The 26,273-nt window shown below is 41.4% G+C and overlaps 2 long non-coding RNA genes across 8 annotated transcripts in view; one reads left to right on the top strand and one right to left on the bottom strand.

The window, feature by feature from the left end:
• Positions 1–26,273, bottom strand: part of LOC116284338 (uncharacterized) — a 316,577-nt gene that overhangs the window by 185,553 nt on the left and 104,751 nt on the right. For 6 of the 7 annotated variants that reach the window (XR_012061752.1, XR_012061751.1, XR_012061749.1 and 3 more), the window contains exon 4: positions 8,748–8,847. This is a non-coding gene — a long non-coding RNA (uncharacterized lncRNA). Of the gene's footprint in view, positions 1–8,747; positions 8,848–9,255; positions 9,627–26,273 lie in introns of those variants that run through there. The other variant, XR_012061753.1, reaches the window with a different exon arrangement.
• LOC140687433 (uncharacterized) lies at positions 16,127–18,063 on the top strand. The gene is made up of 2 exons (XR_012061741.1): positions 16,127–16,189; positions 17,878–18,063. It is a non-coding gene; the product is annotated as an uncharacterized lncRNA (long non-coding RNA).

Genomic DNA, 26,273 nt, shown 5'->3' with positions numbered 1-26,273 from the left:
CAGCCATCCTTGCTCCTACATAAGCAGGAATAAGACTGCTCACTTGTTCACCTGCTGAGCAAAGGGACTGATTGCCCAAGAAAGAGAAGCGTCGCCCACGGAAATCAATACAGATGAGGCTTTGAAAAAGGCTGGCCGGCTGCACCGGATTAGATATTGATCCCACTTGTTTTCCCAGTTACTGCTCTGCTCGCCACCTACAGAGGACACTTCTAATCTCCTCCTAACACCAAACGAGACAAGAAAGCTCAGCCCTGAGCAGATCCAGTGCATGACAACGGCAGGACATGAAGGCATTCCCAATACCTGTGTCCAGAAAACCATGAACACAGGGAACAGAGATGCTCAGCCCACTTCCAACACTGCGTGACAACTCAGGACTGAGTGGAGGATTAACACAGGACTGACCGAACCTGGTGCGAAGCCCAGTCTTGATACTTGGCCCGTGGAACTCCGAGATGTTCACAGAAAATAAGAGAGAGGGACAAGGCATTCAAGTGAATGTCTATCAAACCCCTATGAAAGAAATTTAGCACCTATTAAAAAATAGCCTGGATTAAAACCTATATAGATACAGAAAGGAAATAATTAGAGAACAACGTTTTGCTTACTAAATTGGAAAAGGTTTTTTAAAAAATACTAATATTGAATGATAGCACATGTTCAAAGAAAGGGAAGGAGTGAATAACTTTTCTGGAGGACAATTTGATAATACATTTCAAAAGCTGTAAAATTAATCACATACTTTGAACCAGAAATTCCACTTCTAGGGATTGACCTGGGAAATGTAATTAAGAGTATGTGCATGGCTTCTGCTACAAGTTAAAAGGCACATGCCCTTTCCTTTTGCTTTTTATTTTTAGATTTTTTGGCGGGTGTGGGTGCCACATGCATATACAGAGTCGGGGTAGAGAGAAGGCTGGTTGTGAAGACCAGCAAGGTGTGGGGCACTACCACAGAAAGCTCCAGGATGCTGTGTAATAGAGGGTCCAGGCCTGCCACAGAGGAAAACCGTTCTAAGGCCTAATCCAATTTTTGTACAGCAAAGGAAACCATCAACAAAACAAAAAGGCAACCTACTGAATGGGAAATGATATTTGCAAGTGATATGTCTGATAAGGGGAACTCATAAAACTCAGTAACAAAAAGAAACCCGATTTAAAAATAGGCAGGGGAACTGAATAAAGCATTTTTCCAAAAAACACATACAAATGGCCTACAGGCACATGAAATATATTCAACATCACTAATCATCAGGGAAATGCAAACGAGAGCCACAATGAGATAACAGCTCACACCTTTCTGAATGGCTATTATCAAAAAGACTACAAATAACAAGTGTTGGTGAGGATGTGGAGGAAAAGGAACCCTCATGCACTGTTGGTAGGGATGTAAACTGGTACAGCCATTATGAAAAAGAGTATGGAAGTTCCTTGAAAAATTAAAATATAACTACCCTACAGTCCGGTAACTCCCCTCCTGAATATTTATCCAAAGAAAATGAAAACACTGATCGAAAAGACACATACACCCCAATGTTCATAGCAGCATTATTTACAATAGCCAAGATATGGAAGCAATCTAAGCATTCACCAAAAGATCAACGGGTTAAGAATTGTGGTATGTATACACAATGGAATACTACTCAGCCATAAAAATGAAATTTTGCCACTTGCAACAATGTGCATGAACCTAGAGGGTATTATGCTGAATGAAATAAGTCAGAGAGAGACAAGTACTGTATGATATCATTTTTATGTGGAATCTAAAAAATAAAACAGATGAACAAACTTAACAAAACAAAAACAAAATCTCAGATACAGAGAACAAACTAGCAGTTACCAGAGGAGAGCCAGATAAGAGGGGCAAAACAGGTCAAGGGATTAAGAGATACAACTTCCTTAGTATGAAATTAATAAATTACAAGGATGAAATGTATAGCACAGAGAACACAGTCAATATTTTATAATAACGTTTTATGGAGTGTAATCTATAAAAATATGGAATTGCTATTTGCGCACTTGATATTAACAATACTGTAAGTCGATGTTATTTCAGTTTAAAAATTTTTAAGAGAATAGTGCTGACCACAGAGCAGATTCACAACAAGTGCCATGTGTTGATGATAACAACTACAACAACTGACACTTTTTATTTGCCAGAAATAGTTTTGTGAGGTTATCTGCCCTGCATACAACTAATATGTGGATATTTATGCCATCAGATTCAAAATTATTTTTCTGGTCATAAAGGGTGAAACTGAGTTGTTCTCTTTCAAGTGTAAATAAAATGGTTTTGGAAAGAAAGAGAGAAAGAAAGAAAGAAAGAAAGAAAAAACACATGCATCTAGGGAAGAGATGACAGCTCCGTTTGGAGAGCAAAGAAAAGCAGAACACGGGATCCTCATTAGGCACAGTAACGAGCCTGTCACACCATGACCCAGGATGGGTTTTCAATACAAGGAGGCACGGAAGCCAAAACAGCCGCCGAGGCTCTCATTTAAAAACAAAGTCAAGTGCCTTGAACTTTTGACCCAGCTATTCTGTCTGCCTGTCTCCTTATCATACTCCATCACAAAATAAAATTCACTGAAAACCTCAAACCCTAAAAAATACTTCTGAAATATCTTGCTTCCAGGACCACTTGGGACTGCTCTGATTAGAAAATTCACTCTCATTAATCTGCTTTACTTTTATTAGCCTTGCAAGGATGGGCCCCTCTCATCTTTGCAGGCCAGTATCCTTAGGAGACATAATCACTGAGCCCATTCACTCCACATTGACTACACTCTTTAACACCTCATGCAGACACTGGGAAAGACCACGTCATAGAGAAATCTGGTACTGCAACATATGACTGTTTGCAGTTTTGTTGCCCTTTCCTTTGTGTATAGAAACGGGTCATGGACTACGTAAGATTTGTATTTATCTCTCATTAGTTATGCTCATGTACAATCAGTCCCTAATACTACCAGTGCGAGGGCTGGGTCAACAGAGTCTAAATGGGTAAGATAATCATTTTAATTGGGAAACAAAACAGGGGATGTTCTAGCCATCTTTCTTTTTGGACTTGTATTTTCAGTAACTTAACTCTGCCTTTGGGTGAGATAGACATATACCCACCAGCCACAGAGTGCAAAAAAAGATAAAACATTCTCTTATAAACTGATACCGTGGTTTTGTGGTCACATACAAAGAGTCCTTATTGTATAACTGTCCCTGCTGTGAAATCACAGGCAGAAGAAATAAACATCAGCTGTTCCAAATCAAAGCCATTCTTTGGGTAGGTAGCTCCTTCTCAACATCATCTACTGATAACCATCATCATTAAAGCAAGTGATTAAAATTATTTCCTTCCTGTATCCATGTCATTTTTCAATTTTTTGAGGCTGCATCATCAAGAGATAGAATCCATTCTTTCACTCTTTGAATCAAGTTGGCCTGGTACCCTGCATTTATCAAAGGAATGTGGGAAGGGGGCTTGGATGTCAATAGACTCTACATGGGAACCCTCCATTTCTTTGGCAGTTTCTTTGAAAAGAAACAAACTGAACATGTATCTGCCATACAACCCATCAATTAATGCTTCTGGGAATTTTTCCAAGAGAAGTAAAAACTTACATTCACACAGAAGTCCATATGCAAATGTTCATGGAGGTTTTATTTATAACGGACAAAAATTAGAAACAACTCAGATGTCCTTCAGCGGGTCAACAGTTACCCAAACTGTGATACATTCAGACCACGGAATACTACTCAACAATAACAAAGAATAAACCATTAATTCATGCAACAACCTGGATGAATCACTAGAGATTATACTGAGTGCAAAAAGCCAATCTCTAAGTGTTACATAATTTATTATTCCATTTATATAACCTCCTTAAAAATGACAAAACTATAGAAATGGAGAACAGATTAGTGGTTGCCAGGGAATAAGGAAGGGATGAGGAAAGGAGGAAGTGGATGTGGGTATAAAATGGATGGATCTTTGAAAGAAACAAAAACACTAACTTGAAAAGATACAGGTCCCTTGATTTTCATAGAAGCATTGATTGCCAAGATATGAAGCAACCTGTCCATCAACAGATGACTGGATAAAGAAAATGTGATATGTATGTGTGTGTGTGTGTGTGTGTGTACACATACATACACAATGGAATACTATTCAGCCATAAAAAAGAATGAAATTTTGCCATTTGCAGCAACATGGATGGACTTGGAGGGCATTATGCTAAGTGAAATAAGTCAGACAGAGACAGACAAATACCGTATGATATCACTTATATGTGGAATCTAAAAAATACAACTAGTGAAAATAGCAAAAAAGAAGCAGGCACAGATCTAGAGAACAAACTAGTGGTTACCGGGGAGGGGGCAGTATAGGGGTGGGGGATTAAGAGGTACAAACTATTAGATATAAAATAAGCTCAAGGCACAGGGAACTATATTCAATATTTTGTAATCTACAATAAAAATATGAAAAGGAATATATGTATGTATATGTATGACTGAAACATGCTGTACAGAAATTGACACAACATTGTAAACTGACTATGCTTCAATAAAAAATGGAAAAAATAAACTAAAGAATATATTGTACAACACAGGGAATATAATCAATATAACAACTATAAATGGAGTATAACCTTGAAAAATTGTGTATCACTGTACTGTACATCAACTATACTCCAATTAAAAAAAAGAAAAAAAGGATGGATTTTGGCAGTGGTGGACATGGATCAAGGTGGGTATCCTGGGTGAGGCATTATACTATAGTTTTGTAAGCCACTACCATGGGAGGAAACTGAATAAAGGGTTCACAAAATCTCTCTGGGTGATTTCTTGCAACTGCATGTAAATCTACAATTATCTCAAAATTAACATTTTAATTTTAAAATATAAAATAAAAGAACATGGCAGAAGTGATGCTGTGCCAACGTCTCAAGATTTTATAGTTTCTTATTAGAAACCTATCCAGACACCACATGGGCAGCCCTCAGGTAGCCTGCTGGCAGGTGACAGACCATGTGAAACAAAACAAACCATCCCAACAGAAGCCATTCTAGACCAGCTAGTTCCCAGCCAGGCTGGCAGGTGACTGCAGACACATGACTGAGCCCAGCAGAGACCAAAAGACATGCCCACTGGGCCCTGCATGTCTGTGAATTGTGAGCTAATTAAGTGGTTGTTGATTTTAGACACTAAAGTGTGGGGTGGTTTGTCACATAATAAAAGCTAACTCATATGAGTCAACAGAGTTACATATTTCAAAACCAATTTATCTTGGAAGGTTCCCTAGAAAGTTATTTTGTTTAAAGTTAGATGTTTTGAAATTTTTTACATCTGAATTGGACATTGAATAAGCCCCATTTTTAAAATCATCTAGGCTAAAATTGCAAGGGTGGTATAAGACCCTTGACCTTGCCCACAGGAATGTCGTAGGCTCACCTCACCAGGGAGCAAGGGTGGCCTTTTATTTCAGCATGGATCCTCGAAAAGATTCTCCATCTTCATTAGAGTTCATCAGTGCTGCCCCAGCCCAGCGGACAAAAACACACAGCTCTGCCCTTACGAGCTTCGAAAATCGTTGCTTCCCAAATAATTGACATCCAACTCACTGCCACTCAATTCCTTTCAAGAGCTCCGTATTTGTGGAAAAGCATCGGAAGGCTACAGCACCCATCCTGTCCTCTAGGTATTCTAAGTGCCATCCTTGAGTCAGGCCACACCATCAAAGAATGAAAGGACCACCGTGGTTGTGGCCCTCAACGAATTGCTTTTATCGAACTTCACTTTGGCATCCAGCCTGGATCTGAGTTGCGCGCTCTGGATCCCTATTCTACGAGACTTAAGGAAAAGCCCCATGAAATCCAGTATTGTCTTTGATCTGATGATAGGGCTAGAAGCCTTATTCACAACGCTTTGATTATCAGGGCGAGCAGTCTGACTCTCCTAAGTGGCTGGTTAGTGTTTCCTCCAAGGCCCCCATGAATCATGTCACTGACACACCTTCCCACCTGTCTGGGCAGCTCAGAGCCAAACTGAGCAGCTGGGATGCTTGTAAAACAGTGTGTGGCTCAGGTCCAGGCATCATCTTGGTGGCCCTGGAACCCTGCAGAGTTATGAGGAATCACACGAGTCTATGCTTATAAATTCAGCCTTGTTCACCTGAATTTATAACCAATTTAAAATCATCCATGGGCTTCCAGGCATGGAGGAAGTGGAGGAAGAAACAGGGAAATCTGCCATGGTTAAGCCCCTCAATACATCAGGAATTGTGTATATGCAATTAATCCTCAGAACAAGTCTGAAAGATGAGTATTATCATCTGCATTATCCAGACGAGGGTTAGAGCCACCGTGACACACCTAAAAATTGCACAGCTGATTCACAGCAAAGCCAGGAGGCAAACTTGAATCTAAATCTGAAGCCCAAGTTCTTTCCTCTAGACAAGGGTTGGCAAACCATGACCCACAGACCCATCCAGCCTGCCGCCTGCTTTTGTGAATAAAGTCTTATTAGAGCAAGCCATGCCCTTTTGTTCACATACTGTCTCAAATCCTCTCAGGGTCTGCTCCTGGGAGGCACCCTCAAAACAGACAAAAGCCAGAGACATTGAGATCATTCTAAATCTTGGTTAGATTTTAAAATGCTATATAGGTGCAAGTAATAATTACTGCATTCCTAGCAGGGAACAAGTTCTGTGTTGGCCCCAGAAAGGGCACAGACAGGAAAGGGTCAGAGGGTGGGGCCAGTGGGAGGAACCAAACCGCAGAAATGAATGAGATATGGTCCCCATCTGGGGCAGAGCTGACAATTTAGCTGGCGACAAGGGAGCTGACCTATGGTAAGACAGGAATAAAAGAAACAGAGAAAAGAAAATGCATCAAGCCAGCCTTAGGTCTCCAGAGTTGCTTGCCTTTACAGTAGGGGCCCGGCCAGCACCAACCTCTGTTCCCTGAAGTGGAGACGCACCAAGCCTCCTGAGCCTGAAGGCAGCAAAGTTTATAAAGTGTTTTCTCTTTCAAAAGGGACTTATGGGCAACTGGGACGAGTATTATCATCATTCAGTCATTTTTCATGTAAAGGAAACATGAGAGGTCCCAATGTGTACAAGTCAGAGCAGAACCAGCCACCAGCGCACAAGTCCTGCTGCTGCCCTGTGTTGCCAGGGACTTATTTAAGGGCTAAAATCAGCCAGGACCCCATTCTGCTAGGAGTCTTCTTGGCTAAGCTGAACTGTTGATTTCTGCTAAGGGAATACCAAGACACCATCCTGCCCCCAGCCAGCTAGAAGCCCAGGGAGGGGAACGTCTCCAGAAGAAAGGGTTCCCGGGGGCTCAATTCTGAACCCAGCTGAGGATGGAGGCTCAGTCCCCACCTGCGGAAGTAGGATTTTCCCAGCTCACCTCCTGACCCCACCTACCAAATCTTGAATTATACACCTCCCTACCTGCACCTACCCCACCCCACCCCTCGTCTGGCCTGGCCCCTCTACTCCCAGGGGCCACCTCCTAACCCCACAGAACCAAAGGGATAGAAAAATTTTGGTTTCCATAGCAACACCACCAGGTTCACAAGGAAACAAGGGCCTGCCTTTGCACTCAGCTCAGTGTAACTCTCGGTGGCCAAGGTAATTTCAAGTTAGCCGATGAGGTTAATTCGTCTGCAGCCTTCTCTGCACAGAAGCCCCCAGCATGGAAGAAAGGTGAGTCACCAGCCCAAACCACACCATTAAGCCAGGACCAAACCCAGTGGGCCTGAGTTTTTCCACTTGCACCTCAGGCCGCCTATTAAACAGTACATCATCTAATAATGAGTCCGTGATCTCTGAACATCTCACAGGTGGCATCCGAGGGTGCGCGGAACTTCCAGCCTCAGCCAGCATGTGCTGATACACACAATAAGGGCTGGGCCCCCCCCCAAGTCTTCTCTCTCGGGTCCTCTTAACCTGCCCCCAGGTTAGAGGGGGTGAACAGGAAGGGGAGACACAGGCACCAGCTCCAAGGAGGGAGTCAGGGAGGTAGACCTGCCTGGGCCTGGGCTGGTTGTCGGGAAACCCAGGTTCTTGCGTCCAACTCCCAGTTCAGAGGGAGTTTTGACAATCTCCTTGGTACCTGTCAGAGACCAGTCGTGACAAGGCAATAGTGGTCTTCCCAACAGGAGGACCCTGCCCTCCCAAGCCCTCTCACACTTGCTCAGAGGTCTGCCTTATAATGAGCCAGTGCTGTGGATGAACCACAGAGGCCTCTTCCCTGCTAGAGGCTTGACTGAAATTCGACTCCCTCATCTCTGGTTCTGGCCACGCACAGGGCCTCCGGAGATGCTGGCTGCTCCATTGCTCCGCAGCTAAAGTCTGTGAGGCCCGGGGCAGGATGCTCAGAAAGGAAGGCGGCCTGATGCAGATTCCTGCCCCACGTTCAGGCCAGCCCATGCTCACAGGTGATCAGGTCAGTTAGTGCCGGCCAGGATGAGGGGAGGGCTTCCAGCATAATTTTTAATTCATTGCACTTGGGCCACATGTTAAACTGTTCACTGCAGGGCACATTCCAACATCCTCAACAGAACAAGTGGACCAACAAAGGAGCCAGGAGAGCAACTGCTCACACTCAGCTGAGTGCTCAGCTCATACCAAGCACTGCCTTGAGCACTTTCTGCACCTTACATTATCTACTCCTCGCCATAACCCTGAGAAGTATTTTCCATGGGTAAGGAAACACGGTTCAGAAGAGTGAAGTGACTCACCCAGGGTCACACAGCCAGAGAGCAGTGCTGCTGGAATTGGAACGCAGAACTCTGTGACTCCAAATTCAATCTTGCTCGTTCCATCCCAAGGCTCTTAAACCTGGAAGAAAGAGTAAAAAAGCGATTTTGAAGGCAGCAGTCCATGCGTAACCACCCAACACAGAGGATCCATCAGATTAAAGAGTCCCTATTGTTAAAGGAGACAGTGACCGGGAAAGGTGGCAGGCTTGCAGGGGCCACCCTAAACCTCAGCATCACTGAGAAAGGGTTTCTCTAATCGAATAAGGCTGTGGACTGGAAGGGTCCGGATGGGGAGTGAGAGCAGCAGACGGTCATTGTACCTGCCGGATTTAAGCTATATACGTAGTTTCTGTTGGTTCACAACCTCGAGAGCTCCGCAGGTGAAGTCTGAAACCAGGCCGCACACACGGAGGGCAAGGAGAAACCGAAGAAAGAGGCAGCCACCGCAGACTGGCAGGTGGCAGGTCTGATAAGCAAGGGAACTTACGAGGCTTGTCTTCGACGCCGCAAGAGGACTAGATCTCCCCGCCCGCCTGCCAGCCCGCCAGAGTCCTAAACGTTTAAACAGAGGCCTTAGCGGGTCCAGCCACGCACACCGCCCAGACGCTCTCAACACCTTCCTCTCCCAAGGCTGCGACCTTGGAAAATGGCTCCCACCGTCGGCACGGTGGGCGGGACTACCGCCCGTGGACGTGGGCGGAGAGGGGAGGGGCGAGGAGCCTCGGATGGTCCAGCTTGGGGGCCAACCGGCGGTCACGTCCTCTCCCCGACCTCCTCTAACAGCGTAGAAGTCTCCGTCTGCCCACGCCTACTATGTGCGCGAAGAATAAACACTCAGTAGTGCCGGTGAGGGGGCTGGAGTCAGGGTTGGAGCTCACTTAGTCTGCAGGACCGCAGAGAAATTGGGGTCTGGACCCACCATGCCTGTTGAAGTGAGGGGAGGAGGTGGGGGCAGGGCTGGGGGGAGGGGTGGGGAGAGGTGAGGGAGTGTGGGGGAGGGGTGGGGAGGCTTGTCCAGCAAAGCCACAGTGAAATGCGGGAGGACATGGCCCATCAGGGTGACATGTGTAGAGATGGAGGCAAAAGAGCCGGTCTGCATAATCAGGAGTTTGTACCTTACAGGGGAGTTGGGAAAAGATGTGTCCAAACTAGGCATAAGTGAAGTGAGGTTTCTGCTGTCAGAGGAGGGACATATAAATATGGAAAGGAGGGAGGCGAGGTGTTAGATCGGAACTGGAGTTAGCAACATGAACTCATAATGCCTAATATCTGCGAATGAATGTATAACCAGGGTTTAATCATGACTAAACATCAGACACAGGAGAAAATCTGAAGAACATTCTAGAAAGTATCTGACCTGTACTTCTCAGAAATGTCAAAGATAAGGAAGACATGAAAAAACCGACGGACTATTTCAGACTGAAGTCGCTTAAAGAGATGTGACAACTAAATGCAGTGCCTGATGCTGGACCAGAAACACAAGGGTGCCTATAAAGGACATTTACTTGGGTCATTGGCAAGATTTGACTGGATCTGCTGATTGGATAGTATTACTTTATCACTGTTTATGTCATTGTTTCTATATTTCTGTTGGGGCGTTGTAAAAGTCTTTGTCTTGGGGAAATACATACTGAAGTTTTTAGAAATAATTAACCATGCTGTTTGCAGCACTTTCAAATGGTTCAGAAAAAGTATACAGAGAGAGAAACAGAGAAAGAATAAGGTATATACGATAAAATGGTAACAGTTGGAGAATTGGAGTTAAAGAATGTACAGAAATCCTTTGTTCTGTCCTTGCAACTTTTCTATAAATTTTAAGTTATATATAAAAATATTTTAAAAACATTCTGTTGTGTTCCATTACTGCAACCTAGCCTACACTAATAAAGTATGTAACTGTTTCCTTCCTAGTAGAAGCTGGACTGTATCATCAGCATCATTCATATTTATTGTGCAAGGGATATAGAGCTAAAGAAGGCAGGCATGGTCCCTGCCCTCAGGGGGTTCCCAGTGAGATACGGTAGATAGTAAACAAAGTGTATAATTTTTATGACAATTACGGTAAGTGTTGGAGGAGGGCTTTACTACAGGGCGAGCTAATGTCATCTGGGGGTGTCAAGGAAATCTTCTCTGGAGAAAGAGGGTTTACCAGTTATAGGAAGTTATCCCAGCTAAGACAGCAAGCGCAGCTGAAATGGGAGTATTTAAGTGTTCGGTATCCTAGCATGATATTTGCAAGGTCCTGGACCTTCCCTAATGAAACTACTATTCTCTTGTGAAAATGTTGAGAAAACATCAGGGTGCCCTCTGAGTCCATCCAAAGATTGCAACTGATGTTTGAATAATTTTGAATTCCCTGATTCTATCCTCACCGCATTATAAGGTATTATTTCTACTGCAACCAGAGGATTCTTTTGAAAACATTGACAACTCTCTCTCTCTCTCTCAGCTTCAAACCTTCCAGTGATTTTCCGTGTCTTTCTGTTTTCTATTGCCTCATGAATACTGGATAACAAACAACCGCAAAACCCCAGTGGAATAAAACCATGAGTATGTGGGGTTCTGCTGATTGGACTGGGCTCAGCTGTCTTGGTTGGGTTCTAGAAATACACGAAGGGGTCAGCTGCACATTGTTTGATCCCTCAACTGAGATAATTGGATTGCCTCAGGCCCTGCTCCACAGTTCCATCCGCCAGCAGGCTAGCCAAGGCAGGGGAGCCAGAGTGAATGAGCCCAATCATACAAGTGTTTCTCAAGCCTTCACTTGAATCCTGTTTGCTAACAAACCATTGGTAAAAATAAGTGACACAGCCAAGCACAGAATCATATGGGAAGGCGGTGCTAAGTTACATGACAACAGTCATGCATGTAAGAAGGAGTGAGGAATTGGGGTCTTATCATCCCACATAGAGTAAAATCCAAGGGCCTCACCACAGCCTACATAATCTGGGTGTCTTGACCTCAAATGTCATCGTGCTTTACTGATTGCTAATTTTCAGGGCTTAGCATAGATGCTGGCACATGATAAGTGTGCAATAAATATTTCTTCATCGAATGAATGAATGAACATTGTCTTCTTCCCTTGGTATGTGCTAATTAATTGGGCATTAATTTGTCTCTAAAAAATTCAAGATGGTTATTTTCTTTACTTCTTTTTAGTTTCAGTGTATATCATAGATATAATTATGAATGAGGCTTTATTTTAAGATACTAATTTGATATCTTCTCCATAATGTTCCTGGAAGGGTAATAGCAGGGTGGTGCCTCCTTGCAGTAAATACTTTAGGGTTAGAGAAGGAAGACAACTCAGGGTACAGACAAATCAAAAAAAGGAGAAATCAGATTTCCCCAAACCATGGTTACTGCAATAGTTCTGATGGAATGGCTGACTTAAGGGCTAGTGATCTCCTGGGATGTTCTGGGCCTGTCGTATGAATTTGGGGAGCCTCGCACAATTGGGTGGCATGGGTAAATTCTATACTATAACTTGTTTCTTCTGGGAGCATGTAAAAGAGTTCCTGTGGATTCTAAAGGCCAGATTGTCATGTCCACATCAATGTTTATTCACTCTGTATCCCCAGCGCATAGCTCAGGGGGGAAATATATCTTTGTCAAGTGAATGAACGATCCAGGTAAAATGAATAAGACAATGAGAATGGAGAGAGTATTTTTTATTTATTTTTTAACATTTTTTATTGAGTTATAGTGATTTTACAATGTTGTGTCAATTTCCAGTGTAGAGCACAATTTTTCAGTTATACGTGAACTTACATATATTCATTGTCACATTTTATTTTCCCTGTGAGCTACCACAAGATCTTGTATATATTTCCCTGTGCTATACAGTATAATCTTGTTTATCTATTCTACATATGCCTGTCAGTATCTACAAATTTCTAACTCCTAGTCTGTTCCTTCCCACCCCCCTCCCCTTTGGCAACCACAAGTTTGTATTCTATGTCTATGAGTCTGTTTCTGTTTTGTATTTATGTTCTTTATTTTTTTTTTCAGATTCCACATATGAACGATCTCATATGGTATTTTTCTTTCTCTTTCTGGCTTACTTCACTTAGAATGACATTCTCCAGAGACATCCATGTTGCTGCAAATGGCATTATTTTGTTTTTATGGCTGAATAGTATTCCATTGTATCATTATACCACCTCCTCTTTATCCAGTCATCTGTTGATGGCCATTTAGGCTGTTTCCATGACTTGGCTATTGTAAATAGTGCTGTTATGAACATTGGGGTGCAGGTGTCTTTTTGAAGTAGGGTTCCTTCTGGATATATGCCCAGGAGTGGGATTCCTGGGTCATATGTAAGTCTATTCCTAGTCTTTTGAGGAATCTCCATAGTGTTTTCCACAGTGGCTGCACCAAACTGCATTTCCACCAGCAGTGTAGGAGGGTTCCCTTTTCTCCACAGCCTCTCCAGCATTTGTCATTTATGGACTTTTGAATGATGGCCATTCTGACTGGTGTGAGGTGATACCTCATCGTAGTTTTGATTTGCATTTCTCTGATAATTAGTGATATTGAGCATTTTTTCATGTGCCTATTGATCATTTGTATGTCTTTCTTGGAGAATTGCTTGTTTAAGTCTTCTGCCCATTTTTGGATTGGATTGTTCATTTTTTTCTTATTAAGTCACATGAGCTGCTTATATGTTCTGGAGATCAAGCCTTTGTCGGTTTCATCTTTTGCAAAAATTTTCTCCCATTCCGTAGGTTGTCATTTTGTTTTGCCTATGGTTTCTTTTGCTGTGCAGAAGCTTGTGAGTTTAATTAGGTCCCATTTGTTTATTCTTGCTTTTATTTCTATTGCTTGGGTAGACTGCCCTAGGAGAACATTTCTGAGATGTATGCCAGATAATGCTTTGCCTGTATTTTCTTCTAGGAGGTTTATTGTATCTTGTCTTATGTTTAAGTCTTTGATCCATTTTGAGTTTATTTTTGTGTATGGTGTAAGGGAGTGTTCTAGCTTCATTGCTTTACATACTGCTGTCCAGTTTTCCCAACACCATTTGCTGAAGAGATGGTCTTTATTCCATTGTATATTCTTGCCTCCTTTGTCAAAGATTAGTTGACCAAAAGTTTGTGGGTTCATATCTAGGCTCTCTATTCTGTTCCATTGGTCTATATGTCTGTTTTTGTACCAATACCATGCTGTCTTGATAACTGTAGCTCTATATTATTGTCTGAAGTCTGGGAGAGTTATTCCTCCAGCCTCTTTCTTTTTCCTCAGTAATGCTTTGGCAATTCTAGGTCTTTTGTGGTTCCATATAAATTTTATTATGGTCTGTTCTACTTCTGGGTAATTTGATAGGGATTGCATTAAATCTGTAGAGAATATTTTTTTAAATGGCAGAAGGGAAATGGCAAAACTTGGGAGCTGATTTGATGGGATATAGAGGTGGCTAATGAAGAAGTCGGTGAGGACCTCTGGGTTGTTGGAATCTGGGCACCTAGGGGCCAAATTTGGAGAGTTCTTCAGGAGTCAGGAATGGTTTAGCTAATTCTTCTCAGTGCTCTGGCCATAATCCCCAAGTCTCCCTACCTTTTCTGGGCACACCAGCCTCACTCCAGCAGCAACACCCACATCTTTGCCAGAGGTCTTCAGGCTTTTTGCCACACCAAGTGTCTACCTAGTGCCTGAAAGTTGACATCCCTCTTATGGGTATGGAGGTATAACTGTCCCAGCTCCCTCAACTTCTGAGATAAATCTGTATGTGTGTGTGTGTGTGTATTTTGGGGTCTCTCAAAGTGTAGCCCCATGGAGTTAATCTCCAGTTGCCCAGTGTGGTTGCTGGATTAATAACTCATTCTTAATCTACTGCCTTTCCTTCCTTAGATTAACTTTCCAGCAACTTTTATTCCTTACAACTCTCAATAAAATGCTTGCATTTGAGTCCTTGTTTCAGAATATACTCCAGGGAAAACTCACGCTAAGACAGAGGGGTTATGAGCAAAGCAAGCCTAGCACCAGAACTGAGCTCCAGCAAGACACATCTTGCAACTCGCACAGGAGAACTGGAGGGACCGGCTTCTGCCCTCCTGCCTACATCATCCAGTGTTTCCCTTTCCCACTCATCATGAGCTCATCACTGAGGATCCCAAAGTGCCCTGAATGTGCAGTGTTGCTATTTATTTCACAGGATGCAGAATCCATTTTTGTTTTATCTCTTTCCAGACAGTTGGTTTGTTTTAATGGACTGCTCTTCTGCCTGTGCATAATTCTTCTCTAAATTAAATTCTCTTCTCAGCCCTACATAATACACCCTGGGCTGTCAGCTCATTACTTTTACATCCTCCCTTGTTCTGTTTATGCAAAGGTTTAATTAACTATGAATTGCTATGTAGGCAACAGGAAAAAGTCCACCCCCCAGGTGGCTGTATGACTCAAGTCTGTGAGGAAAGAGAAGCAATAGTGTGCTGTGGGAAAGGGCCAGAAGTGAGGTGAGAGCAGGAAGATTTTTAATCCTCTCACTAACTACCGCATTCAGTGAGTCATTATAACTAACGATATGTTAAGTCACTGCTGTGTGTTTGGCATTATACTAGGTGTGAGAGTGGTGAATCAGAGAGACGTGAGGCTTGCCCTCACAGAGTTTACAATCTGCCAGGGAAAAGAGACAAAGAGTGTTGTAGGCATTTATTGCTGCATAACAAATTTCTCCATATGTGCTTCAAACAACAAATAAACATTGATTATATATTATTTTCTTTTGGTTGAAGTATAGTCAATTTACAATGTTGGGTTAATTTCCAGTGTACAGCATAGTGCTTCTGTTATACATGTATATATTCCTTCTCATATTCTTTTTCATTATAGGCTATTACAAAGTATTGACTATAGCTCCCTGTGCTATACAGTAGGACCTTGTTATCTATTTTGTATATAGTAGTCAGTACCTGCAAATCCCAAACTCCCAATTTATCCTTCACAACCCCTATATATCACCTTTTGAATTCTAATATTGCAGATGGGATCACATGTGGGTCAGGCACTCAGAAGCAGCTTGGCTGGGCACTTCTGGCTGAAGGGCTCTTGTGAGATTGCAGTTCAAGTCATCTGGACTGCGGTCATCTGAAGTCTTCACTGGCTTGATGGATCCACGTCCAAGGGGTCACTCACATGACTGTCAAGTCCGTGCTGGTTGTTCAGAGGAGACCCCAGTTACTCTTCATATGGGCTTCTCCAGGATGCTTAACTGTCCCCATGGCAAAGCTGCTGGCTTCCCTAAGCAGGGCAGAGTTATGCCCTTTATGATGTAACCTTCAAAGTCATGCATCATCATGTGGCCTACCTCCTATCAGTCACACAGACCCACATGATTCAAAGTGGGAGGAGACTGTACAGTGGCACCAACCCTGGGAGTGAGCGTCACTGAGTGCCACATTGGAGGCTATCTATTACAATAGGTAAACAAAGGCAGCAATAGTTACACATTGTGGTCAGTGATGTTAAGAAAATAGAGTAGTGTTGATGGTGACTGGCAGGGGACAGCAATTTACACAATGATGGTAGCCAGGGAAGGCCTCTTTCTAGTTGTGTAAACCAACGAAGTTTCCCTAGCTTTTTTAACCCTCAGTGTACTCACTTATGAAAGGTGAACAATAATTATTAGCTTACAGGATGGTGTGAGGCTCAAATGGGACCAGAAGAATAAACATTCAATTGTTATTTTAGTTTCTGGACTTCAGTGGTTACATCTCTGCTTCCAAAGGACCAATAACCTTAACTGGGGTAGGTGGGTGGTCCCCGTGCTGCCAGCTTCCGAAGGGAAGTCGTGAAAACATTTGGGCAGAGACCAGAGCTACCAGGACCCAGCTGAGCTGCACAACCAGCAAAAGAGAAACTGGATTGTTCTCCAGCTTCCAGCTGAGAAAACACACTTAGCTAAAAAATATTTGTCAAGCTCTTGTGTCCTGGATGAGGCATAGATATTGGCAGGTTCGATTCATCCCTCAGGAGAAAGATATCTCTTTCATAAAATTTCAGCCCAGTTGGTGCTGGACAGAATAAATGAATTTGAGAATTCATAATTTTGGATGTGAAGGAGAGGCACGGTTGGATGTTGTCATTTTTCCACCCCTGTCCTGGGCAGGAAATGAGAGTCAGGATCCACTCATGGAGATCCCTCTGCTTTATTTTGCCAACTGCTGTATATCTTCAAGCTTCTCTGTCCTCATTAGCAAAAGGAGGTATTTTGACCATCAGCAAAGATTAAAATTATGATGATGCATGATGCTCCAGATGGTGTAAGAAATGGACAGTGTTCTACAGGACTGAAGGGAGTAAAAAATGGTTTGACCCCTGGTGGGGGAAGAGGGCAAACTGATAATCGTGTCATTAATTTAGAAGAGGTCTTTTTAAAGAGCATATCCTTTGAAGGAGCAATCTCACATGTGAAATATAAACTGATGAAATAATTAAGGATGTATACCAAGTCATAGATATTTGCATGGAAATATTTCCATAATATATTATTACATTTTAAAAGAATTTTGCAAGATAGCATACACAATATGATCCTAATTTTCTGGAAGAAACATTTCAGACACTTACAGGGTGGTGTGAGGCTCAAACAGAACCAGAAGTATGATATAGATATCTATGTGGGGAAAAAGATACTAGACTTTTGATCAACACAGTGGTGAGTGTTCATATTTTAATCTTGTATCAGACAATAGAGATTGTTTTTTAAGCTCCCATCAAAAATTTATAAAAACTGATCAGGTAGTAAGTCTCAATTTAACAGTTGATAAATTTCAAAGAATTGATATTATAAGTTCATAGTCTATGATAGCAAAAGAATTTTAAGTCAACAAGATGACTACTGAAAAGGAAAATACCACATTGTGAATTACAAAACAATCCCATGACCCACGGGATATGCAGGAAATCACATCACAAAATATTTAGAATGGAGAAGCAATGAAAATACTGCGTACCAGTCTTGTAGTATCCTGCAAGCTAAAAAAGGACATCAAAAGAGAATGTGTAGGCTTAATAAATGACCAAAGAACGAAATGAGGCTTAGACAGGTAACTGTATCTCAATATCTATTCTCCCTCGTTCCTATCATAATAAAATCTCTGGTTTCCAGCTAGGCACATAGCTGCTCAGAATGAAGACCACATTTCCTAGCCTCTCTTACACTTAGAATGGCCGGTGTTGAAGTCAATGGACTGTAAACAGAAGTAACAAATGCAGTTTTCTGATCATGTCCTCAAAGTGGCTTCTCAACACTGTTCACCTTCCTGCTGATGGAAATATAGACATGATGGCAGTATGTTGGCTGCGGTACAGTAAATAATTTGTCTGGCCTTTGTCCCAAAAGGAGCTTCGAAAGCCTGGGGATTATTTCCTGAATGCTAGGAGCATCTCTATTATGCTGATGCTCAACAACGGGACCCTAGGTAAATTCAGGATGGGGGCTGGTCACCAGAAAGACCAAGCACATGATTACAGGGTGGGACTTTAACCGCCCAACCACTGGGGAGGGGGCAGTGGGCTGGATGTTGAGTTTAATCATGTGGCCAATGATGTCACCAACCATGTCCATGGGATGAAACCCTAGTAAAAAATCTGGCCACTGAAGCTCAGAGGAACTTCCTGTTTGGTGCCCAAACTGACATGCTGGGAAGGTGATTCTCTCTGACGCCACAGGCCTTGGGCATAGAAGCTCTGCCTCAGGACGCTCCTAGACTCTCCCTGTGCGTATCCTTTTGAAACTGTAATAATAAATATTGCACTCTTGGTGAGTTCTATGGATCATCCTAGCAAATTATCATCCCTGTGTGGGGTTGTGGGAACCTCCCAGATTGGTAGCCTATTGGTCAGAAGTTCAGGTGGCCTGGGGCCCCCTTTGCAACTGGTGTCTGAAGTAGGGGTAGTCTTGGGAGAGAATGAACCCATATCCTGTGGGATCTGATGCTAACTCTGAACGGTTAGCATCAGAATTGTATTGCAGTACAGGCAGCTGGGGTGGACACAGAGTAGTGAACAACTACCAGTTTTCCCAGCACTGAGGGGTTTCCTAGGACATGGGGCTTTCAGTGTTAAGTCCAAGAAAATCCCAGGCAAACCAGGGCAAATCACTCTATGTTGTGGCGCTTCTAAAGACATAAGGACAAGGACAACACCTTAAAGACTGGTGGAGCCAAAAGACAGAACGATTCTGAGTCCCTAAGGGCTTCATGGAGCAGAACCTCCACCTTGTAGACCTAAGCAGGCTGCCTCTAGCATTTTATATGACAAATAAGTACGTGTTTTGTTAAAGCCACTATTTCTGTTAAACACAGACCTATCTAATTTTGGTAACTTAAAGTGGAGTGCTGAACATAACAGAGATAAACATCCATGTGGCTTCAGAGGACTGTCTGGGTGATGGGCAGTGTTGACTTAGATATTGCAGATGTGAAAGTTAGTGTTTCTTGTTATGAGGGGACTAAATATTTGGTAAAATTGTATTGCACTGCTTCAGAATATAGAACACAGGCTCAATGAGGCTATAGAGCTAGAGGAACACATATATAATGCATATAGTATTTTGGTCTTAGTTACCACCTCTTATGGCTTTCAGCAAAATCCTAAATAAGAGATATAAATCCAAAATAAAGCTAGCCAGTGTGTTCATAGAAATGAAAGAAAATATAGTATTGACACACACTCTGCCTGTGGTTTACAATCTTAAGTTGACCAGGAGCATATTTGTTTGAGGTTTTCCAGGATTGAAAATTGCTTCTTCACCCACCAAATACAGCTATTAAGAGCAATAGCTCTGTAGTGCCAGATTTAGCAGGAGATAAAACCATGGCCCCAAAATGTATTCAACAGCTTCTTTTAAAAAAATGTATTTTCCAGAAAATTGGAGCCAGCCTCAAGACAATGATTAGATGAATGATTAGATGAATGAAGTCTTTGTTTTAGGTGCAACTCGTTCACTGCTACTAAGCCGAAAGACAGAGTAATGAGCAAAGCAGATTCAAAACAGAACCTTCAGGTTTAAAATTGTATTTCAAAAAAAAGAGAGCTGGCTGTGGGTGTCTGACAAAGAACTGACTTGATATGTATCAGCAAGAAGTGGGTTCCAAAAGCTTTCTAGTCCACAAGGAGAACCTGTTCTGAATGACCCACCTCAGATGTGACCAAGGAGGGTAATGAATAAGAAAGAACATCCAAAATGGTAACACTGGAGGACATCAAGAATGATGAACTAAAGAGTTCCTCCAAGAGAGGGACTCATACTGGATGGGCAACAGGGTTCGATCAATTGCTAGAGAGGACTTGCTGTTCTGTGCTTCACCTTCCCCTCTGTCCAAATGGGATTTTTATTATTGTTTTCCTGATTCTACTTCATCATTGTATACTGGCTAGAAGACAGGCAGATCATTTATCTTGTACTTCTTATGTCACTGCACCATGAGCCACATTTAGACCTGATGGAGAAGTCCGTGCATTACCCAGAAAGCCTAGACTTTGAGTTGGATTCAATAACCACGAGGAATCTTGGAATTGTCTCCTTTGGTGTAGGGATGGTTGGAAAATGGGTACACATGGATGGTTGAGTAACAAAGGGAAGGACTGTGGCTGAGACTGCTAGTTGTTCCCAGTATCCATTATCCTTTTCTCCCACAGTAACAGATCCCTTAATTTTCAGCTGGACATAAGGCTTCTCAGAATAAAAACCAAATTTGCCAGCCTCCCTTGTGTGCGCATAAGAAGAGTTCTTGCCAATGGGATATGAGCAGAAGTGATGCGTGTTAACTTCAAGGGAAGAAATCCTTTCTTATCCATGTTCTCCTCCATGCTGGCCAGAACAGAGTCATAGAGAGAAAGTATTTTGCATCAGGTAGACAAGAGGAATACCTACACACAACAAACAGAAGGACCCTGAGTCTTTAAGGCTTTTGTGAGCACAGGTACCATGTCAGCTCTGGATCTCCTACCTCCTAAATTTCCATGTGTGAGAAAAAGAAAATTTTGTCTTTAAGCTGTAGTTATTCTGAGTCTCTGCTAATGCGGCCAACTCTATAATACTAACGTAAGAAATATTGAGAATACGTGAATTATGCATTCATTTTTAAACATAGAAAGAAAACTCAAAAATGTAGAAATAACCAAGTAAAAATTAGTGCAGAAATTAATGAAATAGGAAAACAGAGTTTTGACAAGAAGTTTTTGACAAAACTTGACAAGGAGTTTTGACAAAGAACAAGCAAATTCTCTGAAAATAATCATTACATAGACAAACGTTTTACAAAACTGATCAAGAAAAAAGAGGTAAGGCACAAATAATATTCTCACTAGATCATAATTAATATACAGCAAAAGTTTGGTTTTTAATTACAAGAGATACTTACAAATAACTTTAAGTTGGCATAAAACATAGATGCAAGGAGAAATTTTCTATAAAAGTGTAAAATACCAAAACTGACTCAGAGAAAAAACCAGAAAATCTGAATATGCCAAAACTATTTTTTAATTGAATCATTTGTCCAAATTCTTCTGCACCCCCCCAAAAATACTAGGCCTGGTTCTATGATCAAATTTCACCAGACATTCAAGGAACAGACCATTTTTGTATTACATAAATTCTTTCAGAGAAGAGGAAAGAAAGGTATAGGACCATTTTAAGGGACTAGATTAACCTTGATTCTAAAACAAGATATGGATAATTAATTAGCCTTACTGCACAACAACCCCAAAATCTCCATGGCTTACATAAACAAAGATGATTCTTCATTCATATTACATGTGGATCACAGGCCAGCTCAGGCCATGCTCCAGGTGGCATCTCTGGCCCATGTGTTTCTGCAATCAGGAGCTCAGGCTAAAGGAGTGTGTCCCCTGTGGAACATGCTCATGTGCGAGGCAGAGGAAAAGAGCCAGAGAGCTAGTAAATAATGGTTGTACCTCTTCAAATCTCTTGGTTTAAGCTTGGGACTGACACAGACAGGTTCAAGATCAAACTTGACAAATCCAGATGGCCAACAAGCACATGAAAAGATACTCAACATCACTAATTGTTAGAGAAATGCAAATCAAAACAATGAGATGTCACCACACACCAGTCAGAATGGCCATCATTCGAAAGTCCACAAATGATAAACACTGGAGAGGGTATGGAGAAAAAGGAACCCTCCTACAGTGTTGGTGGGAATGTAAATTGGCGCAGCGACTATGGAGGACAGTATGAAAATTCCTCAAAAAACTAAAACCAGACTTTCACCATATGATTCAGCAATCCCACTCCTGGGCATATATCCCAAGGAAAATATAATTTGAAAAGACACAGATATCCCAATGTTCACAGCAGCATTATTTACAATAACCAAGACATGGGAACAATCCAAATGTCCATCAACAGATGACTGGATAAAGAACACGTGGTATGTATATACATATGTGTACACACACAAACACACACACTCTGGAATACTACTCAGTCATGAAAAAGAATAAAATGCCTTTTGCAGCAACATGAATGGATCTTCTAAATGAATTAAGTCAGAAAGAGAAATTTTAAAATACCATATGATATCGCTTATATGTGGAATCTAAAAAAAGGACGCAAATGAACTTATCTACAAAACACACAAACAGGGCTTTTCGTGGAACTTGTGCTAATTCCAAATTCCCATGTAAAAGCAAAAATCTAAGAATAACCAAGGCAATTATGAAAAAAAAGTGAGGAGAGTGGTTTACCTTCAAAGTTAGGAAAGATATGATTAAGCAGTAGTAACTGGGGCCACACAGTATTGATGCAGGAATGAAACTGTGGTTCCCTAAAACAGAATAGAGAACATCAAAGCAGGACTACTTAAGTAGATGAATGAAGTATATGAAAGCATTATGTATCTATACAGCCATTCAACAGTTTGGGAATGATCTGATTTTTATATGAAAAAATATATATATATACCTTTGTTTGATGCCACACATAATTTTTTAAATTGCAGATGGATTAGAGACCTAAATGTGAAAAATAATTTTTAGAAGAAAATGTACACTTTCTTTTTGAAAGATCTCATGGTTGGATCTTAGGAGTTTAAGAGGTAAAAAGCACAAACCCTAAAGGAAAGATTGACAAATTAAAATTAAAAACTTCTCTATGAAAATAAGACACTATCAACAAGTGAGAAGACTGGGTACAGCTGTTTATGGTACATAGAGCCCACCACAGATTAATTCCCAGAATATGTAAAGAACATCTACAAATCAATGAGAAAATACAGAATTTTCAAATATAATGATCCCTAAGTCAAAAGTTACAATAGCAGGTGCCCAAAATTGCAGGTGCTAATTTTTGACTGAGCTATTTCTTACTCCAGCACCTTTATACGCCAGCACAATGAAGCTCAATTTGCTAGCAGCAATAAATGCCCAAATCAATCAGAAGCAGACAGAAGTTTGCGATAAGATTTGAGATGGAATAATTTGGTGCTGCTGGAGGACAGGGTGAGATAGAAAAACCAGATACAAGAAATGGGAAAGCAACGAGAAAGGCATGGCTGAAATAAACAAACAAGTAAACTCAGACACCAGGGAAGGATGAGAGAGAGGGCTTATTGACAGAGGCACATGAGGATCAATAAGTTCATCAGAGACAAATCCAAACCCAGGATGGGGAAACTCGCTGAGCAGCAGTGCCATAAAGGGAAATTCCAGAGTTTGAGTCAACAGTGAGGTCAACATGAACCAACAGTGGGAAGTTACCATCAAACAAGCTAAGGCCACCTTGAGCTACCTATCAGGAATACGTGCTCATAGGAAAGGAGGGTAGAGCTACTGTCTTCTCCACACTAATCAGACCACACTAGGAAATGGTGCTCCATGGCCCAGACTCCCACTATGGGGAGGACACCTTGGAAAATTGACTTTCCAGTCAACAAATGGTTAAAAGCTATTCCAATTGAGCAAATATGTGTTGTAAATCTACTGTTTGTTCATCAAAGTATTAGGTGCCGGGTTTACAGTGATCATCAAGACATGTGTAGTCTCCACCTTTAGAGACTGGGGTGTGGTAGGAAGAGACAAGTGGAGAGAGTTCCACAATGCTTCACTGGAATGTGCCGTTTTATGACAGAGGAATGTATAAGGTGCGAAGGGAGCAGAAAGAGAGGCATTGCATGAGTCAACTTGGACTAAGTGTTGCTGTAGTAACAAGCAGTCCCTAGAATCCAATTGCTTATAACCATAAATGTTTGGTTCTCATTCTTACTGATGTCCATTATGAGCCAACTGTGGCTTGGCTCTACCTGGTCTTCATTCAGAACGGAGAACCAGTCTCTATGCTAATCTCATACCAGAGGGAAAAGCACAATGGCAGAACCATGCAATGGTTCTTAAAGCTTCAAATCAGAAGCAACAACCTGTTTTCTATCACATTTCCTCGGACAAAGCAGGTTACAAGGCCAGTCCTTGTGGCAGTTGGATGGAAATAAAATCCTCTTGCAAGAACGAGTCCAATGGGGAAAAGCTCAGAAAGAAGGGTCAGCAAATATTTTGAAAAATAAAATAAATTCTATCAGTATGAGAAATAAATAAATTATATACATATATTCTTACATATTAATATATATTCTTATATATAATATAAGAAAAAAATGAATGCATATGTTCAGAAAAAGATACTAACATCCATGGCAGCAATATTTACAGTAGACAAAAAATGGAAAAAATTGAAATGCCCATCAAGAGAAGAATGGATCCAAAAATTATGGCATATTCCAGGAAGAGAAAGAAAAATACCATATGATATCATTCATATGTGGAATCTAAAAAAAAAAAAGACACAAATGACCTTATTTACAGAATAGAAACAGACTCACAGACATAGAAAACAAACTTATAGTTACCGGGGGAGAAGGGGTGGGAAGGGATAAATTGGGAGTTCGAGATGTGCACATACTAACTACTATATATAAAATAGATAAAACAACAAGTTTCTACTGTATAGCACAGGCAACTGTATTTAATATCTTGTAGTAACCTATAATGAAAAAGAATATGAAAATGAATATATGTATGTATATATATGACTGAAACATATGCTGTACACCAGAAATTGACACAACATTGTAAACTGACTATACTTCAGTTTTAAAAAGGGAGGAAACAAGAGTTGATAGGACCTCTGATGTTTGTTCATTGTTGGGGAAAAAAAATCTTTTGTTAGGCATATGGCATATCTGATGACAAATATTAAAGATGAATGAATTAAAACTAAAAAAAATTACGGCATTATTCATATAATAGATTGTACAATGGAATGATATACAACAAAGAAAAAAGAGCGAGGTATGCAACAAAGATGAGTATAAGGAGCCAAGGACAAAAAGTGAGGACAGCATGATTCCGTCTATATGAAGTCTAAAAGAAGGCAACACTGACGTATGGTGGTAAAAGTCAGACTAGCCATTACTCTTGAGAAGCATCTGCTAAAAGAAATGTGACAGAGCCTTGGGAATGCTGGAGGTGTTTTATGTAGTGGCTGTACACCTAAAATGGGTTCACTGAAGTATATGTAAGTTATTCTAATTTTTAAAGAATTAAAAAAGAAAAATCTGTACCATAGACCCCTAACCTGGAGAAGAGGGTCCTCTCAGTGAAGGCTTGAGGAAGTTACTTATAAACTCAGACCTTAAAAATGAGCAGAAGTCATCCAGGTGGCTCAGGGGAACACAATGCAGGTGGAGGGACACATCTACGTGAATACAGAGGAACCAGAGAAGTCGTGGCACAATCAAGATGCTAAAACACTTTCTAAAAGGCTAGCATGTCAGCTGCCCCAGGCAAGGCTGAGAGCCTTGATTGGAAAAGGCCAGTCACTGCACAGCTGGAGGGGAATGCTAAGGATTTTGGTCTTTTGTATGCAGGTGCATTGAGACGTCCCCTGAATGGTTTTAAACAGGGAAATGGCAGAGTGGTGTTTTATTTTTGAAAGAATCAGTCTGCATACAGTAAAAATGAAGTTGATGCTGTTATCAGGGGGGAAAGGGAGGGGAGAGTAGATTAGGAGTTTGGGATTGGTAGATACACGCTACCATACATAAAATAGATAAACAACAAGGACCTATTGTATAGACAGGGAACTATATTCAATTTCTTGTAATGAGCTGTAATGGAAAAGAATCTGAAAAAAATATATATATGTATGTATATGTATAACTGAACCACTTTGCTGTTATACAGAAACTAACATTGTAAACTGACTACACTTCAATAATAAAATAAGAATTTAAAAAATGAAGTTGAAGAGGCAAAATGGAAGCTGAGGATCCAGCTAGGTGACTGCTGCGTTTGTCTCAGCTGGAAAAGAGGGCGGTCCAAAACAGAGTTAAGTGTTAGTAATGGCCACATGGCTTTTTATTTTATCTTCTGTGCTAATTAATTACAGAGGCGAAAAGAAGACACCACATTCAAGAGACATTTAGAAGAAAGAATTGATAGGACTAACAGATGTCCCTCGGTGAACAGCAAACAGCTAAGAAACCA

Source organism: Vicugna pacos, chromosome 19 (genome assembly GCF_048564905.1).
Source record: "Vicugna pacos chromosome 19, VicPac4, whole genome shotgun sequence".
Lineage (NCBI taxonomy): Eukaryota > Metazoa > Chordata > Mammalia > Artiodactyla > Camelidae > Vicugna > Vicugna pacos.
Note: the sequence above shows the minus strand (reverse complement) of the source record. Positions and strands in the feature narration are given on the sequence as shown.